The sequence below is a fragment of the Megalobrama amblycephala genome, linkage group LG19, assembly GCF_018812025.1.
Source record: "Megalobrama amblycephala isolate DHTTF-2021 linkage group LG19, ASM1881202v1, whole genome shotgun sequence".
In the NCBI taxonomy this organism is placed as follows: Eukaryota; Metazoa; Chordata; class Actinopteri; order Cypriniformes; family Xenocyprididae; genus Megalobrama; species Megalobrama amblycephala.
In genome coordinates, this window is record NC_063062.1 from 39,441,722 (window position 1) to 39,464,068 (window position 22,347).

Consider the following 22,347-nt stretch of genomic DNA (forward strand, 5'->3'; position numbering starts at 1 on the left):
CAGGACCCTGGGACAGGAACCAAGGCTTCTTCCACATAAACAAGGCACGAAGGCATCACCGTGTGACCTTGATCATGCGGAAAGGATTTCCCCTTGGAGAAAACCCCTTGGTCCTGAGCAACCACTGTAAGGGTCTCATGTGCAGCAGGCCAAAAGGTATCACGTTGGACACAGCTGCCATCAGACCCAACAGTCTCTGAAACTGTTTTACAGTGTGTGATTGGCCTAATTTCACCCCATTCACGGCCGAGAGAATGGAATTCACCAGAGCAGGAGACAGACGTGCCTGCATCGTGATGGAATCCCAGACTACCCCTAGATAGTTGGTAGTTTAAGCTGGAAGAAGCACATTCTTCTTGGCATTAAGGCTCAGCCCTAACCTTCTCATATGAGACAGAACAACATCTCGATGTTGGACTGTCATGTGCTCAAATTGAGCTAAATTCAACCAATCGTTGATATAATTCAACACGCGAATGCCCTGGAGTCTCAGAGGAGCCAGAGCTGCATCCATGCATTTTGTGAAGGTGCGGGGTGAAAGAGCTAGGCAGAAAGGAAGAACCCTGTATTGATAAGCTTCGCCCCCGAAAGCAAATCTGAGGAACCTCCTGTGCTGAGGATGGATGGATACATGAAAATACCCTCCAACCCTCTTTGGAACAAAGTACAGACTGTAAAACTCTGACAGCTTGCTGGGAGGAGAAACCCTTCTATAGCTCCTTTTTGCAGAACCATGTGTTCCAGTACCAGAGACTGCAAGGGGTCCACCACTATAGGGAAGACCCTGTTAAATTGGGGTGGGCGAGACCTGAATTCTGTAACCCTTTTCCATTGTGAGCAGTTCCCATTGAGAAATACTTGGAAGAAGTTTCCATTCTACCAGAAATTCTACTAAGGGAACCAATCTCTCGAGACTGGCCTCTGGTGTTTTTGTTTGAGCATTTGACTTGGCGCCCTGAAGCGGCGAACTGGCAGGGAACAACCAAATCAAATGTCAACCGGCCCTCCTCAGAGGGTCATTGGAGACCGCTGTGCCCTGAAGCACACGAGGTGACAGGGTTGGCAGAACGGCCCCCTGAGGGCACCGAGGAAGAGCGGATACCATATAGTGTGGTAAAGAACCCTCTTCGGAAGGGGGCAACCCTCGAATGTCCCACACCACTGGCATCAGGACCTCTTCAAAGCCTTCTTGGTGATAATAACAGTCCGCAGATCTGTCTTACCCCACAAAGACTTCAGCTGTGTCGCTTTCCCGGTCCCCAAGCTTTCTGCGGGGGAGCAAGGGTGGCGACACCTTTTTTTTTTTTTTTTTTTGGATGAACGGTCAGACCAGTGCCCTGAAACGGCGAACCGGCAGGGAACAACTAAACTGACCACTCTATGACCCTCCTCTTCTTAGAGGATCACTGGAAACTGCTGCGCCCTGAAGCACACGAGGTGGCAGGGTTGGCAGACAGGCCTCTTTTCTTTTAAATTCCTCGGAATTTAATGTATTCAATATTTCATTTAATCCTCAAATTAAATGCAGCCAGAAACAAACAGTCAAAAATGACAGGCTGAATATATTAGAATACAAAAAGAATTATAGCTCATAATAGTTTGCAATGTATTATAGGGAAAGAGAGAAAGGAAAAATTCCCGTCTGCTCAGTTCCCTCCGAATAATATATAAACACATTATTTATATATATATATATATATATATAATATATATTACGGGCACACAATCTATGCGCAGCCTTGGCAAACACGAGATCCGAGCCGTATATTCTTTATTGCAAACTTAATTGTATGTGAAGTGACATGTGGCCAAGTATGGTGACCCATACTCGGAATTTGTGCTCTGCATTTAACTCATCCAAGTGCACACAGATGCCTTGCTCAAGGGTCTCACCTCAGTCGTGGTATTGAGGGTGGGGAGAGCACTGAAAATTCACTCCCCTCACCAACAATCCCTGCCAGACCTGAGACTCGAACCCATGACCTTTGGGTTACAAGTCCGACTCTCTATCCATTAGGCCACGACTGCCCCCTAGCACGTAATCCACGTGCTGCCTTGGCAAACGCGAGATCCGAGCCTTGCGTTAGACTTTTATATATATATATATATATATATATATATATATATATATATATATATATATATATATATATATATATATATATATATATATATATATATATATATATATATATATATATATATATATATATATATATATATATATATATATATATATATATATATATATATATATATATATATATATATATATATATCTTTACTGTGCTACTTTATCTGTATCTGATTTAGAATGAGCAGAAATCTGTGAGAAATATAACAAAAGACAAAAAAAACGATTAAAAAAAAAAACTTCTGCAGGAGCAATAGGCTTGTGGGCAGCACTGTGTCATATGCTATAGCTGTGCACAAGGCAACCCGTGTTCCAGTCTCAGCTCAAGGTCGTTCACAGATAACGCATTTTTGCTTTTAAAAAAATAGGGAATAGGGAAAAAATGCAAGGTCTCGAGAGGTTTTTTTAAAAGTTGAACTGATTTGAACTTGAGCGCTGTGTTATTAGAACGCCGTGTCATGCACTAGAAATTCGCTGAAAAAGAGCGCAACGGTCATATACACATTGGCCTAGTGTGTATTTACATAGAAAAACAATGAAAAAGTAGCACATTGGAATGGAAAAACACATTCTGGGTGAACGGCCCCTTATTTGTTCATCAATGATGTCATCATCAACTAGTCGACGTCGACTCGACTTTAATCACATAAATGACAAAAAATCTGAAGTCGTTCAACCCCCTAACACCTACCCCTTTTCACATAGGTGTGTTCGAACCAAGAAACTGATGTTTCCTTCAGGCTGTCAATCTGCTGAATATCAAATACTGTCATAACCTCATGCTTTTATTCTTTACCCTGCTTCAGCTTAACTCTCTCCCTATACCAAATGGGTGTATGTTAGAATAGCTTAAGTGTTTATTAATAAAAACTTGTTTGTATCACAGTTGAGGTTGTTCATAGTTTTGCTCATAATTGGAGTCCCCAATCATGCCGATCACAGCTACATGCTTATAGAAAGTGTTAGATCAGTATTACTGTCTGATCAAGAGAATAATATCCTACTATAGACATTTTCTGGATGAGTGTTGGCCAGATACCCCAATTCCAAATGCTTTTATTGATCATAATTAATTATACATATTTCCCCTTTGGGCTAGTTTTGGGCCGCAAACTTAAGGTTATCAGTCTGACTCTCTAACCATTAGCTAAGACTAACTGGCCTCCCACCAGTTCTAAAAAGATTTTTACCTTTCTATAATTTAAGGTTTTCAATACTTGACTCTTTGATAAGTCAGAGTGAGAAGACAAAGTAAACAGTCTCTTAGAGCCAAATGACTGAACAGGAAGAGAAATCAATTTCATTGACAAGTGAGGCCAAAACGTTAATCATCATGGTTTCGATTAACACCAAATATTCCTCAAAGAAACAACACTGATCACCTAGTAAACAAACCTGGAAAAGGTCACTGAGTAATTGATAACAAGGGAACAGGAGACTCTAAAGATACAGAGTTAATATTTCAAAAGTGGAGGCAATGCAGAAGACTAATGTTATACACTTTAGTCATCAAGCTCCAACAAAGATAACAGACAGACCCCAGCTTCAAGTTTCTGAACACTTTTTAAAGTTTACCTTCATTATGGAAACTTATTAAACCGAGGAGACTGCTGATTTCATTTCCAACATCAAATGGAATAAATCAGACACTGAGAAACTCAAAGGGAACATGAAAAAGCCCTTCATAACAGAAAAGCTAAACTAATTTTCTATTCGACTTATCATGCCAAATCAATCAAAAACCTGATTATTAAATTTTTGTAACAGTGTCAACCAGGGCTTGTCAGCCGAATGCGGGTTAATTTTGGCAGTGGCGTATAACACAGTCACTCATACTAGCCACTTTGGCGGGTTGAATTTTATATATATAATATACACATTTTTTCAACTGTAATCATTTAAAAAGGCATCTGAAATAATAAACTAATTGCAATGTATGTTGTCAAAAATATAGATTTTTCAACACATATCGATTCTGAAATATCTGAAACTGTTCCAGTACTCATTTTCCGCAGAACAGATACACAATACCAGCTGCACTTTCTCGCTCTCTCATCTCTCTGACTCATTCGTTTCATTTGCTCTGGATGAATATTGATGGTGTTACAGGGCTTTCTGCGCGAGATTGCGCACATTGCGCATAATTTTACTCATTCCCGCAGATTTTGTGCTCAGCGCACACATAAAGCCGCCTCTCAGTACTAAATTGAGTTCTTTTTCGCTGCTTATTGCACTTAAACAGTCAAATACACACAAAATATTGTCAAAATGTAAACACGTAAACACTCAGTTATGTTTTAAGTGAACGAAAACAGTTCAGAAAGAAAACACATTTGTAACAGTATGGGTAAGTGCATCAGGTCTTAAAGGGATAGCTCACCCAAAAACTACACGTCCCGGAGCCTTGGGTAAAATTGCAATTTTCTCACGATTTACAAATAGTTGGAAACATTTACGATATTGTAAGAACTCAAGTGAATAAAATATAGAACACTGGCTTAGTGGTTTTTGGATATTTTACTGCAAAAATCTTACATATTGCAGCTTTAACTGAAATAACCCTGCAATGGCTTTCTCAAATGAAAATAGTCCAGACATGCCACAAAGTAATACAATTCTCATTCACAATGAAAACATTAAGATACAGAAGACTGTCTTGTAGATTATCTATCATATCCAGTACTGAAGCAATCTATCCCCTGTCCTAACTTGACGCAAAACTGAAATCAAGAAAAAGTTTATCTGAAAGTCAAGACTTCTAATGTTATTCCTGTTATATCCAGATTTCAGAGATATTAGCTGAGAAAGTAGGATGCACACATGGAAGACCAGTCCTAAACCACAAACTATAATTGTCTTGGCAATGAATTAAGTGCATTTGGGAGTTTCAACCAATAATGAAGGCATTGTAAAATCATGACACAACAAGATATATGTGGCAATAAAAAATGGATCAAATTGTTTCTACATTAGAGCAATAATAAACTGAACATCCCTGCGGATGTGAGTCGTGACTCCACACTGACATTCATAAAGGCCTGTTCAATTTTACCGTCACCTCAGTCAATGTAATTGATTTAATTCTGTTATAAATGTTCCTGTCAGTCAAATGTCCAGAGAGTCACATCCCTGATGTGCATGTGCGCTTCGACTAATTGACAAAATTGAGTCTATAATTACTACTTTAATACAACCCCAAAATTACAATTAGACAAATTAGTGAATTTTTCAACAATGAAGAAACATAACAAATTCATCAGACCTTCACAAACAATTTAAAATGTTTTAAATGTGTAAACGTGCTCAGTGCCTAGATTCTGCTGCAATGGTAAATTAGTAAAACAATTTAAAGATAATTCTTTGCAAAAAAAACTGAGGTAACTAAATTATAGAAACTAAGAATACAATATCCAGGCTGGAGAAGCAGAAGTTATGTAGGTAGAGCTAAAAGGAAAATGTCAAACATTTTCTGTTCTGCTTCCCAAAATACCAAGCAATCAGAGAGATTGTGAATACTATGAATATGAAAATAACAAAATGAAAATATATTTATGTTCCTCCCAACTCAGAAAAACTAATTTCAGAATGCATTTTTTTTTTTACACTTCTACATTTTGCAGGAGTTAGATCTTCAATCTCATGCCACCTATTATTTCTGGATTTTAAAATTCTTTGGCAGTGTTGTGTTTTGACAGCTATGCCCCTGAAGACTAAACTGGAGGGAAAGTTTGTGGGGTTAAAGGTCAGCTGATGTCTTCTGTCTGCATATTTGACAGCAGAAACCAAGATGAAAGAGTGTGTGCACATGCATAAGTGTTTTCTAAAACTTTCTGCTTCAAACACATACCAGTGGCCTGATGGATGGATATTCAGTAATGTTGCATTTAATATATTATATATGCATATATTATAAATATGCTCAAAAATACAAAACAACTCAAACTCTGTCTCCTCATTTCAGACAACACAAACACACACAGCTTGTAGCTCTGTAGGTAAGAGCTAATCTCAGGGTAATAGGGAAATAAAAGACCAATTTTCTCTTCATTCAGCCTGTTGTGACAAGCAGTAATTTCTCTCCTGCTCCCTGTTTCTACTATTACAGAGAACAGAAGAAAAAAGGAGAGAGAAATGGAGCATAAAGAAAAAAATCACCTGATTGGTGTAAAGAACAAACCTGATTTTGAATGTGTGTGTGTCCTTGTCCGGGCATTTTTTGGTCTCCATGAGGAAACAGCTTATGAATCATATAACATTATGTTTTTTAAAAATATAAAAATGCAGAATTTTTCTCTGTGATGCGTAGGGTTACAGTGTAAAAATCATGAATGTCTCTATATGAAAACCAAACATTACATGATTAGTTCACTTTCAAATGAAAATTACCCCAAGCTTTACTCATCCTTGGTGTACCATTTCAGAGAGAAGCTGATGGTGTTTCTGACTAGAAGGCACCATGCAAGAAGCTTTCAGAGAGATACAACTTCTACAAATCCACTTCATGGGGTTCAAGGTGGAGAGATGAGAAGGCATTGAAATTGAAGAAAAAAAAAAAAAAAATTCAATATACCTTCACAGAATTCCAATTCTGAAATATAAATTCTGCAGTTTGTGAGGGCTGTACTAGTGTCTCATTACCCCTGGATGTAGTTTGTTGTATAATTGAGAGAAGATTGGGGAAAGAAAAGAGTAAAGATAGCCAGGTTAGAGAGAGACTGAGATAGAGATGGTAATGGTGATGGAGAAGGCAATGGTCTCAGTCAATCAGGGAGACTCAATTACTTAATAATGTCTCATTATTGAGCCCTGATTAACCCTCATCCATCTCCTGGTATCACGGCAAGGACACATAGAGGACAAGAAGCTTTCATTCCCTCGTCCTGCTTTATAGCCCCCAGTTTTGTCCCTGCTTTTTGCCTGCAATTACTCCTTCATTTCACTTTCTGGTTTTAGTCATCTCATTCCATCCATCAATCTTTCCCTGCCTTCATTCATCTCATTTGTCAGCATGTCATTTTTAGATCAAAGAAAGTCTGCCTGTAGGAAAGTGAGCAAATAAGATCTTTTTAATATTTCAGTTGTTTCACTTCATTGAGAGAAAATTGAGAGCAAACTATGAATGGAAGCTTCTCAGATCTCAACAATGTCTCAAAATAAATAGATTAATAAAAACAGAGCTCAAACCAACCTAAGGAATCAAATTTCACAAATTTCAAAATAGAAACTTCTTATGAAACTCCTGCTAGACAGTTATGAACATTAGTCACTCATACTGTATGTCAACAATTAACATTATATTTGCATACAGTTTAGGTGAAACGTCTGAAAGAAAGTAAATTAACAAAATTACTGAGATCTCCATTAAAGTCAAAATGAAACTCTGAAGTTGGTCTAATTTTATTGTTTATTGCACACTGCTGGTTATATTGTGCATGACTCATCAATGCGGATTTTTGGGAAATAAAGAAAAATCTTAATACAGCAATCTTTAACCAAAACATAATAACAGAGTTCCAAGAGCAGTGGGAATGGAGCAAGGTTTCAAGTCCCACGGAGGAGCCCTGGAAGGATAAAAGGAGTGATGACAGTGAAGGATGAGAGAGGACCAGGCCTGGATTTTATGTTGTGTTTTGTTTTACGTTTGTGCGGCAGTCGTCTGTGAAGGACTGCTGCTTTACTTTCATTTTGTGCTTATTTTGATATTCACCAGTTCCCGCCTCCTTCTTCCCTTATCAACAAACTTTGTTACATTGGTGCCAAAACCCGGGAGGAAGAAGGGACACGCTGTCAGAGAGGCGGTGGTGCTGGAGCGATCAGGTGGGACGAAGAGCTCGCTGCCGTGCTCCTGGGTTGAGGAGGGGCGGCTGCTGTCCGAGAGGGAGCGAAGGAGTCACCACAATTTGCTGAGGCCAGAGCCTGCTGCTGTCCGCCATGATGGGGAGGAGCATCACCATTCGCCAGGAGGCGGAGGAGTATTGACCTGTTCACTGAAGAGCTTCCAGTACCATTGCATGGAACCGCGAGTGAGAGCCTCTTGGCTGGTTGAGGACCGAGTGACAGTGTGTCCGGGAACCGGACCAAGATTTTTTTTCTTTTCCTTACTCCTCTCCGTCTGTCCTCATCCTTCTGTCTGTCCTCAACCCTAGACTGGCCCCCCTGGAAGGCGCAGTCTCAAGGTTACCCCCCTGCGAGGGGCAATAGGAGTAATCGCGGGGCCAAAAGCTGTGGGAACGGAGCGAGGCCTCAAGTCTCACGGAGGAGCTGTGTTTTGTTTATGTTAGTGCAGCAGTTGTCTGTGAGGGGCTGCCACTTTATGTCGTTTTGTGTTTATTTTGATATTAAAAGTGTGTGAACTTCATTACAGCATAGTTTTACCAAACTCACATTCAATCCGGCACCATTCTTGTATGTAACAATCACTTTTCCAGATCCAACCAATTCCTGATGAATAAAATCAATTACTACAGGACGTTTTTTTTTTCCTCACTGAATATCCATTTTGACTGGGAAATACACCAGAATACAGAAGCAGAATGCTGTGAATGAAGTTTCACTTTAACCATCATGTTGTGTTCCCGGTATTATGACCTGGACAGGATTTTCTGTTTCCCAAAAAAGCTAGTTGATGTTATTGCATTGGACTAAATCTAACTGACTTTGCTGACACTGAGTATAACAACTTCCCAAAATATTTTTTTTCACCTTGTTAAACTTGTTCCCAATCAAAAATGACCAGCCTACAAAAAATTGTCTAAGCTTAACTCAGTTTTTTTGAGGTGAATAAGCTTGAGGGAACTTTTTTCACTCCAAAACAGGATCAATGAGGCCTATGATCAATCAGTTCCAAAAATAAATACAAAATTTATGCTAATTGAAAGAAAGCATGTAGACAAAAAGATTAAATCCAAAATTTGGAGATAATACAGCATAATTAGAGATTTAGGGCATTTTCAGACCTGTAGATAGTTTGCTTTATTCCAAAACAGGGACTTAATTTGTTACAATGTTGTATTTTTTTTGGTTTGGTTTGCTTTCACAAGGCAACATTTCAAAGTGTACCAAAATGTGTTTATGCAAGTCACATGTGAGTAAAACTGCCTTTGTATTGGTCAGAGTTTGACAAGTTTGCTCTGCAAGCTTATTGTGGCTTTATAGCTGTCAAGACACACACAATCACTTATACTAATCTTGATCTAGCTGATTTATATATATATATAAATATACACTCATATATTTAACTCAGGTGCTGTCCATTTCTTCTGATCATCCTTGAGATGGTTCTACACCTTCATTTGAGTCCAGCTGTGTTTGATTATACTGATTGGACTTGATTAGGAAAGCCACACACCTGTCTATATACCTTACAGCTCACAGTGCATGTCAGAGCAAATGAGAATCATGAGGTCAAATGAACTGCCTGAAGAGCTCAGAGACAGAATTGTGGCAAGGCACAGATCTGGCCAAGGTTACAAAAAAATTTCTGCTGCACTTAAGGTTCCTAAGAGCACAGTGGCCTCCATAATCCTTAAATGGAAGACGTTTGGGACGACCAGAACCCTTCCTAGAGCTGGCCGTCCGGCCAAACTGAGCTATCGGGGGAGAAGAGCTTTGTTGAGAGAGGTAAAGAAGAACCCAAAGATCACTGTGGCTGAGCTCCAGAGATGCAGTCAGGAGATGGGAGAAAGTTGTAGAAAGTCAACCATCACTGCAGCCCTCCACCAGTTGGGGCTTTATGGCAGAGTGGCCTGATGGAAGCCTCTCCTCAGTGCAAGACACATGAAAGCCCGCATGGAGTTTGCCAAGATGGTGAGAAATAAGATTCTCTGGTCTGATGAGACCAAGATAGAACTTTTTGGCCTTAATTCTAAGCGGTATGTGTGGAGAAAACCAGGCACTGCTCATCACCTGTCCAATACAGTCCCAACAGTGAAGCATGGTGGTGGCAGCATCATGCTGTGGGGGTGTTTTTCAGCTGCAGGGACAGGGCGACTGGTTGCAATCGAGGGAAAGATGAATGCGGCCAAGTACAGGGATATCCTGGATGAAAACCTTCTCCAGAGTGCTCAGGACCTCAGACCGGGCCGAAGGTTTACCTTCCAGCAAGACAATGACCCTTAGCACAAAGCTAAAATAACGAAGGAGTGGCTTCACTCCGTGACTGTTCTTGAATGGCCCAGCCAGAGCCCTGACTTAAACCCAATTGAGCATCTCTGGAGAGACCTGAAAATGGCTGTCCACCAACGTTTACCATCCAACCTGACAGAACTGGAGAGGATCTGCAAGGAGGAATGGCAGAGGATCCCCAAATCCAGGTGTGAAAAACTTGTTGCATCTTTCCCAAAAAGACTCATGGCTGTATTAGATCAAAAGGGTGCTTCTACTAAATACTGAGCAAAGGGTCTGAATACTTAGGACCATGTGATATTTCAGTTTTTCTTTTTTAATGAATCTGCAAACATGTCAACAATTCTGTGTTTTTCTGTCAATATGGGGTGCTGTGTGTACATTAATGAGGGAAAAAAATGAACTTTAAGGGGGTATATATACTGTATATATATATATATATATATATATATATATATATATATATATATATATATACATACATAATGCAAAATCGAACCACCCTAGAGTTCATTTTCAAGTGAGTCGAGATCACCTCGTTCAGGCAATCTTGGAGCGACTGTTTTGGTGTGTATCCGCGTGTGATTGCTGTGTTCATATATGCCTAAACAAACCAAACTAAGGGAGAAAACGCGCCAGGTTCCGAAACAAACGCTCCAAACGAGCCAGGTGTGAAAAACGCCCTTACAAGCAATTTAAAAAGCCTGGTCATTTTTGAGCAGGAACATCAAAGTAGGTGAAGGACAGCACAGCACAAGGCTTAAATGTGTTGTGCTGTATAAATGAGTAACCTCAGAGCAGTAACATTTTCCATTGGGTGTCATTTTGTGACCTTGCTTTCTTTTGAGTGTGAAAGTGCTTGAACTGGCTTGTTTGTGTTTGGATCAATGCAAACCAAGCATGAAAGTCAACACTTGACCACAATGACTCTGTCGGCTTATCGCCGTGCTACCGTGGCAACGTTGGTATCCATAGTGACACTGATATCTGCATCGCCACTAGACATTTGATCTATAACATCACCCTCGACAGATCCCTTTCTAATTAAATGCCATTGATTGAATCTCACCTCTCCACCTGTCTCGCTTTACTTCCCTATCTCTTACTCACACAAACATACACATACACAAAGTGAAAGAAAGACAAATAATGAACATTTCCACCCAAATGGAAACATTCTATCCTATCGTAATGAAGATCTGAAAGGGTATAGCACTCAATTACTTATACACTGTATATCAAAAAATCTCCCAAAGGATCTGATTGGTCTTCTTTGGACCAAAAGTGCATTTTAATTGCATTAAAGTTAGCAGGAGATGCACTGAAAAGACACAATTGAACTCAACCTGCTGTACTGACTCTGAACTCTTCCTTAAAGTGCAACAGGAGGCGTGATATGAAAGGGCTTCTGGCGATCTGCTTCTGCTTAAAGCTGCAATATGTAATATTTTTGCAGTAAAATATCCAAAAACCAATAGGACAGAGTTATATTTTGTGGCATAGTAAAAGTTCCGCTGCTCGCGAGGCGTGTGTTGTGTTCGTCTCTCATTAACAATCTCGGACAGTACATGCACTCATGGACTCGACGGAAGCTAAAATTGCTGTGTCCTGTCTGTGTCACTTTAGTCTGTTTCTTTTGCTGAATATTAATGAGCATATGCTAACTACCACCCTTTCACTTAAAGTCCCACTAAGGTCAAGTTTTTAATGTTGTTTATATGTCTATGTGGTGTTTTTAATATGCTTTAAGACATACCATGTGCAAATTCATAAGTCAACAGCATTGCTGAGTATTTTTTTCCTTAATTAAACTGCAGTGAACCAAAGACTTCGGTATGAAATCGTCACTGTTCTCTACATCACAAACATGTTATAACCAATCACGCCAACGTGTGGACAGGCTTTAGCATATCATTAACTATGCTGCGAAGCAGAGGAGTCTCAAGAGAAATCAGGTTATCCCGGTATATTTTTCTGTTGATATGAAAAATCATCTACATATAGCGGGTGAATTATATATATGATGTATATTACGATTTTATGATGAACTGTATGCCTTTCTCAACTGACGTTCTAAGTTGTTCAGTGTTTCTAAGGATGCTGATTTTTAGAAGACAGCTGTCTGACAGGAACATGGTTTGTGTAACATTAGCAACACATTATTAGTGGTTTGATAACGTAGTCATATCATGTCAATTCAATTAGTGTTATGTGTCCCACATCGAGAGCAATACATAAAACGCATTACCATTCTGATACATCGACTTGTAGACGACCCTGTATAATTCACTCTTTCACTTCTTCTTCTGAATCAGCTTCTGGTTCATATATATATATGGCTGATTTAAACCAGTATTTCCACTTGCCATTGTGCAGCGTTTACTACAATAAAGTTGACTGAGTGGATCAGGTATTCTGAGCTGTGATTGAATGGAGGCGGGGACTAGTTTGCATATTCATGGTTCAATTCAAGCTATTTTGAGGCGTTAAGAAATTATTTTCACAGGAAAAAAAACGTTTAAATATATCATTTTGGTAATCAAATATGAGTTTTAAAGGTTTAGATCACCTAAAAATGAGCCAACGTTCTGATATAGAACCGGAAGCACTGCACAGTGTTTACAACGTGAACAGCGTGGGAGATTGACATGGAAGAGAAGAAAAACTGTTTTGTTTTTGCGCACAAAAAGTATTCTCGTCGCTTCATAAAATTAAGGTTGAACCACTGTAGTCACATGGACTATGGATTAACAATGTCTTTACTACCTTTCTGGGCCTTGAAAGTGGTAATAAAGTTGCAGTCTATCAGAGGTCAGAAAGCTCTCGGATTTCATTAAAAAAAATCTTAATTTGTGTTCCGCAGATGAACGAAGGTCTTAAAGGTTTGGAACGGCATGAGTAATTAATGACAGAAATTTTCATTTTTGGGTGAACTATCCCTTTAAGGGTTAAAATTACTGACTACAGGGTGGCTTTAATAACACAAACACTGAAATGGCTCTGCAAGGAACAAGTAAGAAATGGTAGAGAGCATTTCAATTCAAGAAATTATACAAATAACAAGATGGTAAACTTCTGCTCTTTTTCTGTCTTACCCATTTTCATTTCCTTTCTGTTGCTGTTTTTATCAGATAAACATACTGTATGAAAATGATGAACATATGCTGTGCATCGGATGGCCGACTTCTCTTAAACTTTAGTTTCCGCTCCATAAATTCCCATCCAAAGCTTTCACACCAACTAATTCCACATTGTTTTCTCTCTCGTTCTCTTTTCTGCATATTTATCTCATTCTCCTGTTCATTCATCAACTTTCTTTTTCTATCAAAGAATACATATTGTGTATGCAATTATTTTTACATAAACGTTTCAAAGTGCCCATATGCTCATTTAAAGGTGCCATCGAATTGAACATTGAATTTACCTCGGCATAGTTGAATAACAAGAGTTCAGTACATGGAAATGACATACAGTGAGTCTCAAACTCCATTGTTTCCTCCTTCTTATATAAATCTCATTTGTTTAAACGACCTCCGAAGAACAGGCGAATCTCAACATAACATAACATATTTGCATATGCCAGCCCATAATCGAGGCATTACACATGGGCAGGACGTCTGTATGTGCACAGCTGAATCATCAGACTAGGTAAGCAAGCAAGGACAACAGCAAAAAATGGCAGATGGAGCAATAATAACTGACATGATTCATGATAACATGATATTTTTAGTGATATTTGTAAATTGTTTTTCTAAATGTTTCGTTAGCATGTTGCTAATGTACTGTTAAATGTGGTTAAAGTTACCATCTTTTCTTACTGTATTCATGGAGACAAGAGCCGCCGCTATTTTCATTTTTAAACATTTGCAGTCTGTATAATGCACAAACACAACTTCATTCTTCATAAATCTCTCCAACAGTGTAGCATTAGCCATTAACCACGGAGCATACTATCAAACTCATTCAGAATCAAATGTAAACATCAGAATAAACACTGTACTTACGCGATTAGACATGCTGCATGACGAACATTTTGTAAAGATCCATTTTGAGGGTTATATGAGCTCGGGAGGGGGCGGAGAGCGCGCGATTTAAAGGGGCCGCAGCCTGAATCGGCGCATTTCTAATTATGCCTCAAAAAAGGCAGTTAAAAAAATTAATTTAAAAAAATCTATGGGGTATTTTGAGCTGCAACTTCACAGACACATTCAGGGGACACCTTAGACTTATATTACATCTTGTAAAAAAAATCGTTCGATGGCACCTTTAATAGTTCATTATTTTACATTTGTTAGTCTCTTAGAAAACATTTACATGAATTAAATAAAAAAGAAAGAAAGAAAAAAAACAATCTCATACTGAAGGTCAAATTGCTGCAGAACTTCTTTTTACCCTTTGCCTTAAATTATCTGTTTTGGTTGCTGTCTCTTTAAAGCCAGAACCTTTGGAAGGCTCAGACTGCTCTGACTGATCAGTTGGCCCAGTCTGTTGTGATTGGTCGACCGCTTAGAGCGTGTATCAGAAAGCACCTTACCATATCAGGTTTCAGCTTCCGAGGCATCATGGGTAGATGTAAACAACATCTTCAGTATGGTGTATAACTATGGCATTTGTGAACGATTTCTTTAAACATAACTTTAATTGGTGCATCCTAATGTAGTCACATTAAAGCAGTCCAATTAAATAATATTTTTGACTTTAGCAAAATCATTCAAATATAGATGTTAAGCACATTTTGTAGGTTTTATGATAAAAAATGTTTGCCTTGTACTTTTCTGTAAACACATAAGTGGAGCTGTTCACACATCAGTAATTACAGCAGCATAATGCATGAGAAAGAGAGTGCTGCAGATTATCATAGACCAATACATATGAGTGTTTAATTTCTGCTTGTCTCTCTCTATCTTTCCTGCTGTGAATTGCTCTACATGAATCAGTGAGGCTAAACAGCAGCCATTCTTGTTCTCTAAACCCATGAAATTGAGCTGCGAGCATATGTGTGTGTGTTTCTATATTGAAAGAAGGATTAAACCCAAGATGATTTTTTACTGACTCTGTGTGCAACTGCAGCCAGACTCAGAATACCAAATGCTGTTTGTGCGTTGCGAATCTTGCCACTGGAAAAACTGGGGTTTATACCCAAAAATACGTCATTTATTATAACCACTGCTCACAAATATTATTAATCGGCATGTAGGCGAAATCAGCAATGCACAGCTATAAAATGCAATATTTGGTATCTCTCTTTCAGGTGTTTGCTAACTAGTTGAAAATGATATTGTGAACAATGTGAGGCATTCACTTTAACTCACTCTGGCTTATGGGATGAACATACAAATCTATTTTCTCATACGTTGCAATAGGCTTACATACTCAATCCTATTATAACTGGAAAGAATGAATTAACTATTCTGACATGCTGACATCACCACATCCGTACTGAATGCACCCTGTCACACAGTCTAGAGAAGCCAGACTTCAGACCATCAGTTTATTCTTGTTTAATTACTTTATTGAGCACCATAAGAATAAGAGAACAGAACAGAAGATAAATGTGTGCAGGAGAATTTTGAAATCCAACCGGGGTGGATTTATCTGAAATAGTTACATAAAAAGAAAATAAAACAAGTATAATATAATATAATATAATATAATATAATTAGTGCTGTCAAATCGATTTTGCGATTAATCACATCTACCGTTCAAATGTTTTAGATCGGTACGATTTTTTTATGTTTTTTAAAGAAAGTCTCTTCTGCTCACCAAGGCTGCATTTATTTGATCCAAAAAACAGCAAAACGATTGAAAATTATTTAAAATAACTGTTTTCTATTTGAATATATTTGAAATGCAATTTATTCCTGTGATGCAAAGCTGTATTTTCAGCATCATTACTCCAGTCTTCAGTGTCACATGATCCTTCAGAAATTATTCTAATATGCTGATTTGCTGCTCAAAAAAAATATTTATTATTATTATCAATGTTGAAAACAGTTGTGTACTTTTTTTCTGGATTCTTTGACAATTAGAAAGTTCAAAAGAACAGCATTTATCTGAAATATAAAGCTTTTGTAACATTACACACTATCGTTCAAAAGTTTGGGGATTGAAAGAATTTTTTAAAATAATTTTTTTGGGCAAGAAATTAAAGAAAATAATACTTTTATTCAGCAAGGAAGCATTAAATTGATCAAAAGTGACAGAAGAGACATTTATAATGTTATTGCGATTAATCGATTTGACAGCACTAAATATCATACAATATAATATTAGGGATGTGCCTGAATACCTTATTCGGAAAGGCGCAAAAAAGCCTCTAAAGAGACATGGTTAGGCTTGCTGTGGTACATTACTTGCCCATTACGGTACCGCCCCAACTGTAGTTTTGCTTTTTTTTTTTTTATAGAAATAAAGAACATTTAGTTCAGTTGGACAATGGACGCTACAATTATAAACTAAAAGTGTCTGCTCTGCTCCATTCAGTCGCTGCACAGTGCAGCAGGTGTCAGATTTCACTCATCATGTGAAGACAGTAAGGAGAGATGACTGACAAGACAATGGCAGAGATTTTGGTCAAGTGTCACTGACAAATATTTCATCTTGTAATATGTGTGGTCAGCACCACTACTATACGCAGAGTACGTAAAATTCAAAAGTGATAGTGAAAAGTGAGAGCGCATTCAAAAGCTATTTCAATACCCCACATATTGATAGCAGCTTCCTGATGCCTACAAATGATGTGTTCCTCAAAAGTTTATAAACACTTTATTAGACATTTCCTGGCAAACTAATAAAAACCTGTGCACTCTAATCAGATTAGGCACAATTAGATCCAACTGAGCAAATTACAGACCCCTTTCAAATCTTCCTTTTATGTCTAAAATACTAGAAAAAGTTGTGTCGGCTCAATTGTGCTCCTTCTTGCAAAAAAAGATATCTATGAAAAATTCATAGTCAGGATTCAGTCCTCACCATAGCATAGAAACTGTACTTGATAAAACTACAAATGACTTACTTTTAGCTTCTGACCAAGGCTGTATCTCATTACTAGTGTTACTTGATCTTAGTTCTGCGTTCGACACTATAGATTATAAAATACTCTTAGATCGACTACAAAATTACACTGGTTTTCAGGGACATGCATTAAGATGGTTTAGATCATATCTATCAGACCATTACCATTTTGTCTATTTAAACGTAGAAAAATCTAAGATCAGTTTTTTAACATCAGTAAATTATGGAGTGCCACAAGGATCTATGTTAGGCCCTCTGTTGTTTTCAATATATAAACTGCCACTTGGTAATATTAGAAGAAAACATGGAATTAGTTTCCACTGCAGATTATATTCAGTTATATATTTCATCACGACCAGATGAAATCTTTAAATTATCCAAGCTGATAGAATGTGTTAAAGATATAAAATATTGGATGACCTGAAATTTTCGTCTGGTAAATTCATATAAGACTGAGGTATTACTTATTGGACCAAAAACCTGTACACAGAATCTCTTAGAATACAATCTACATTTAAGTATGTACTCTACAGTTAAAAACCTGGGTGTTATATTAGACAGCAACTTGTGCTTCGAAAATCAGATTTCATATGCTACAAAAACAGCCTTCTTCCACGTCAGAAACATTGCAAAGCTACGGAACATGTTATCTATTTCTAATGCAGAAAAGTTCTAGATCACAGTATCTCACAGAAGTGAGTACACCCCGCACATTTTTGTAAATAATTTATGATATCTTTTCATGTGACAACACTGAAGAAATAACACTTTGCTACAATGTAGTGAGTGTGCAGCTTGTATAACAGTGTAAATTTGCTGTCCCCTCAAAATGACTCAACACACAGCCATTAATGTCTAAACCGCTGGCCACAAAAGTGAGCACACCCCTAAGTGAAAATGTCCAAGTTGGGTCCACTTAGCCATTTTCTCTCCCCGGTGTCATGTGACTCATTAGTGCTACAAGGTCTCAGGTGTAAATGGGGAGCAGGTGTGTTAAATTTGGTGTTATTGCTCTCACTGTCTCATACTGGTCATTGGAAGTTCAACATGGCACCTCATGGCAAAGAACTCTCTGAGGATCTGAAAAAAAGAATTGTTGCTCTACATAAAGATGGTGTAGGCTATAAGAAGATTGCCAAGACCCTGAAACTGAGCTGCAGCACGGTCGCCAAGACCATACAGTGGTTTAACAGGACAGGTTCCACTCAGAACAGGCCTCTCCATGGTCGACCAAAGAAGTTGAGTGCACATGCTCAGCATCATATCCAGAGGTTGTGTTTGGGAAATAGACGTATGAGTGCTGCCAGCATTGCTGCAGAGGTTGAATGGGTGGGAGGTCAGCCATACGCCACACACTGCATCAAATTGGTCAGCATGGCTGTCATCCCAGAAGGAAGACTCTTCTAAAGATGATGCACAAGAAAGCCCGCAAACAGTTTGCTGAAGACAAGCAGACTAAGGACATGGATTACTGGAACCATGTCCTGTGGTCTGATGAGACCAAGATAAACGTATTTGGTTCAGATGGTGTCAAGGGTGTGTGGCGACAACCAGGTGAGGAGTACAAAGACAAGTGTGTGACCTATAAGGCACTGAATGGTTTAGCTCTTGTGTATTTAACCGATCTTCTATCGCCCTACAATCCATTACGCTCTCACAAAACTCTGGGCTTCTGGTTGTACCTAGGATATCTAAGTCCACTAAAGGAGGGAGAGTGTTTGCACATTTTGCTCCTAAAATCTGGAATAGCCTTTCTGATAATGTTCGGGGCTCCGACTCGCTCACCCAGTTTAAATCTAGATTAAAGATGCATCTCTTTTGCCAAGCATTGCATCTCATGCATCTCATATCCTTGTACTCCAGTTAAATCAGATCAAATGCACATGATTATCTTTGGTTAATGTTATAAACTGCAGCTATGCTAATTATTCTCCATTTGCTTTTCTGTTTTATCTTGGGATGCCCGTCCCGAGGTGACTAGAGAGTACATCAGCTCTAGCCTCTTATGAAGACTTCAGATGCATCAACCCCTTTGAAGAGACGGCGCCAACTCCTGTGAGGACTTCAGATGACGCAACTCTGGATCAACATGCACCAATGCAAATTGTTCTAAATATCCTAATCATTTGTTAACATGTATTAATTATTTCAGCGAGCTCATTGTTTCTGCCTTAATTAACATACAGTTTAAATTAATAGATTGTTAGCTAACTGTGTGATTTGCCATTGTACATTTCTGAAATTACACCTCTGATATCAGATCACTCTAAATTGTAATTTTGACATGCATTTTCTGTAAAGCTGCTTTGAAATGAAATGTATTGTGAAAAGTGCTATACAAATTAATGTGAACTGAATTGAATTAGTGCTTGCTGAAATGAGTTCTTGCCATTTCGGCGTTGGCAGTCTGCTGCCATGCTGTCTGAGGCCGAAACAGTAGTAGTTCACTGCAGCCCTTTTATGGCATGACTGAGCTGGAATCAGGTAGGTCTCTTGCTATTAGGGGGCACAGAAAAGTCAACTGGCCAGAGAACAGAAGTAAAGACCTCACAGAAGGGTGAAGACCCCTGTTTCATGATTGAACGCAGTGGAGCATGTAGACATGCTCCAAGCAGGAGCAGATTAAAGAGGGGAGGACAAAATCTAGTGCTCCATTTATCACTTTATCAAATAAACAGATCTCCTTATATCTCCTTATATCATTAGTCTGAACAAGCAGACAGCTGTTATTCTTTCTCCTGCTCTCTCTCTCTCTTCCCCTCTTAAAGGGATAGTTTGCCCAAAAATGAACCTTCTGACATTATTTACTCACTATCATGTTGTTATAAAGCCATTTGACTTACTTGCTTCAGAGGAATATAAAATGTAAATTGCAAAAGAATGTTCTGTGAACTCTTTTCCTTATAATGAAAGTGGAAGGGCATGAGTGCAGCTACAAAATGACAAAAAAAACACTATAAATGTGTCATTAATCTGGTCCGTATAATTTGTGCACTATATCCAATGTCTTGAGAAGCCATATGATAGCTTTATATGAGGAAAAGACTGAAAAATCACTGTATCTCTCATTTGCTTTTGCTTTCAAACCTCATTTGATTATGCATTCATTCAAACATGGTGCATCTAGATGCAACACATATGGTTTGCAGTTACTGACAAACACATTTAAAAGACAACAGAGTTCAATGGATGGGAATGCGAATGAGTTTCGAATGCTACAGTGGAGGGCAAGATTCTCAGAGAATAAAGACTCACTGTACATTTCAGTCTGTTCCCACCTGAACAGATTTGAAATACAGTGCAAACCTCTTTTGTGAAACTTTTATGCTGTTTTTTTTGTTGTTGTTTTTTTTCAGTTCCCTGTCACTTTAATCATAAAGTTTGGCCAGGATATTTGGAAGAACTTGAGGTTGAGTAAAATTTTCTTTTTTGGGTGTATATTTCCTTTGGGTTAATTTGTTCAACCCAAATGCTGGTTTGAGACAGTTGGGTAAGGATGCTGGGTTGATTTGACACAATTTTGATTGATAATTATTCATAATCAGTAACCAAACAGTGCTGGGTTAACAAATTCAGATGTGAAAGAGAGCATGCACATCATGAAAGTTAAAAAGAAGAAAACTAATCAAATCGAAGAGGAGAGGAGCGTGTTCGTTTAAAGCTGGAGGGTTTTGTCAGAGTATTTTGTCGGAGAATGAGATAACAGAATGTTTTCAGAGTGAGTGGAAACTGAACAAGCCAGATTGATTAAAAATGCTTTAAACGGAGAAAAGGTAAAATCCCGTCAATTCGCTATAATCCACAGGTTATTCATGACTTTCAGTGTTTCTTACAGGCTTTCAGTCTGTTTGTTTCTTGTCGGTACTCAAAGCCTGATGCTTTGGCCGTAATGTGAATATTTCCATTGGCGGAACAAAAAATACACAAAATAACTGGTCAAATTTGGTCTTAAATGTATAGTTATTCAATATTTATTTAACAATGTTCACTGAACTTTTAAAAAACAAATTTAACTGTACAAAGCTGTATAACTGTTGATTGCCATTCTTTAGTTTAGCTTATATTTTTGTATATTTCTAGGTGTAAATAAGTTTTCACCTTTTGATTACAATAGCCTGTGCTGTTACTGTAGTCATTCTGTGTGTGTTGAATTGATTATTTCCAACCCATTTGGGGTTCATTTTAACCCAGCAGCAGTAAAGTAAATTTAAACAAAAGTTGATTAAAAGAAATGGCCCAGTAGGTTGGGTCAATCGTTTAACCCAATACAATACAACCCAGCACTGACTTTGTCCCTTTTTTCTGGGTTGCCAAAAAGACCCAAATTGGGTTGTTTTTAACATAGCATTTGTTATAGTATAACTAGGGTTGATTTATGTGCAGAGAACATTATGAAGAAGAAGAGAGAGGTGGTAACTGATGAAATAGGAAGAGACAAGAGGATAGTTGGACTGGACTGGCCATCTGTCTACAGATGATAAGGTGCCTCTACGGGTCTGCCACCACAAGCCATTAAACTGAACACAGGCCTATCGAACACATGCACACTAATCCACTAGCTCATGACTTCCACCGTTCTACTCAGTGGATATTCTCACCCATATCTCTGCCTACAATCCATAATTACTTTATTGTTCTGTTTTTATTCATGCCTCATATTGTTATACAGTACTTGCACACACACACAGACAACTTAGTTGTACGGTTATTCAAAATTGGATTATATTATATATTAAATTATATTCTGCTGGTGAAAAGTTAATAACAATGCTTTTTAGCTCAAGACTGTATTTATTTTATCAAAAACTTCGATCCAAGTAAAAAAAGAGTAACATTGTGAAATATTATTACAATTTAAAAATAACTTATTATTATCAATGTTGAAATCAGTTGTGCTGCTTCATATTTTTGTGGAAACCGTGATACACAATACCTTTCAAAAATTGAAGAAATTAAAACTGTACACGCACTGCCAGATTTTTGTAACCCTGGGTACTTGTACGCGCAGGTCGCACATGTGCATTTAATTTTTTTGCAGTAATTAGTTTATCCACAATTTGGCAACCGTGCCCTGA